We start from the raw sequence: 1,310 nt of genomic DNA, 5'->3' as shown, positions 1-1,310 counted from the left end.
ACACAGTATATCTACCTTCCTTCTCTCCATCATGTCCGCCAGCTCTCTACCTTTCCCTGTCATTGTGCCAATGTTAAGAGTCCCTATTCTCAGACCTATACTCCTGCCTTTCCTCTTCTCTCTCTGTCTATGAATCCTTCGACCTCCTCTCCTTCTTTGACCAACAGTAGTCCAATTTCCGCCAGCACCCTGTAGATCAACAGCACTGGTGGCGGTCGTTGTTAACCCGGGCCTCGACCGATCCGGTATGGAATTCACGTTTTTATGCCGGATGCCCTTCCTGACACAACCCTCTCTATTTATCTGGGCTTGGGACCAGCACAGAAGTCACTGGCTTGCAACTCCTGTGGCTAGATTGGTCATTTTTACTGCTCATTTTTACTTATGTTTGTGATAACTTTAGCTATTACTTTTTAAAATCATATCACTTAAACAAAATACAGTATAGTCATAAGAATTATTGACTCCTGGTGAAAAATTCACAAGCTACTATACTTCAATTATAAAAGCATATAGGGAAATTAAAATGAGCTCCATCTTTACCAGCTGCTAAATGTAATGTACTCCATAATGCATCCATAATTATAATCCAATAATGATATACGTCATGGGAAATTAGGCATTCTGCATAATAAGTGCTTTTACTTTTGGTACTTACAATAGGTTTATTTATTCATTAATAAGATTTCTTTAATTTTATTCAACAATTACACAAATTTTAAGAACGAAAAAAAAAACAGCTTCATGTTGTGACTAATGTACATTGCTGGTTCAGTGAAAAAAAAAACACATCCACTGTATACATGACAAAAACAACAGATGGAAGACAAAAATGATGTAAACATTTAATCAAAACTACTCCGAAATCTTTTAACAGTGACTGAACAATTTTCACCAAATGTTCCACTGTTCCCTATTGATGGAGGGCCCTTAATATACTGTATCTTCACCCCTGCCCTCAGAGAGCCTCAGTCCACCACTGATTGTGGACATGCACATGTTGAGGAAAAACTGAAATAATATTTAGGTTCTTGTTGATTGCTTTCTTGTTTGATACCTATAAAAAACATCATTCTGAAATGCTATTGTTTTTTTGTTTCCCCAAATTGAATGAAAAAAAAAACCAAACAAAATGATCAAATGATACATGGTCCAACATACACTATTTCTCTCAATAAAATCATACTGTAATTAATGTTGTGGTCAAAACAAATGACATACAAAGAAATATTCTACATTTTGATTCATTTAATTTAAAATGGTGCACTCATTAGCTCTAATGACAATATTTATTTAAAAAGTTAGATCTT

This window comes from Monopterus albus, unplaced genomic scaffold, assembly GCF_001952655.1.
Source record: "Monopterus albus unplaced genomic scaffold, M_albus_1.0 scaffold4.1, whole genome shotgun sequence".
Classification (NCBI taxonomy): domain Eukaryota; kingdom Metazoa; phylum Chordata; class Actinopteri; order Synbranchiformes; family Synbranchidae; genus Monopterus; species Monopterus albus.
This window is presented reverse-complemented; position numbering follows the sequence as displayed.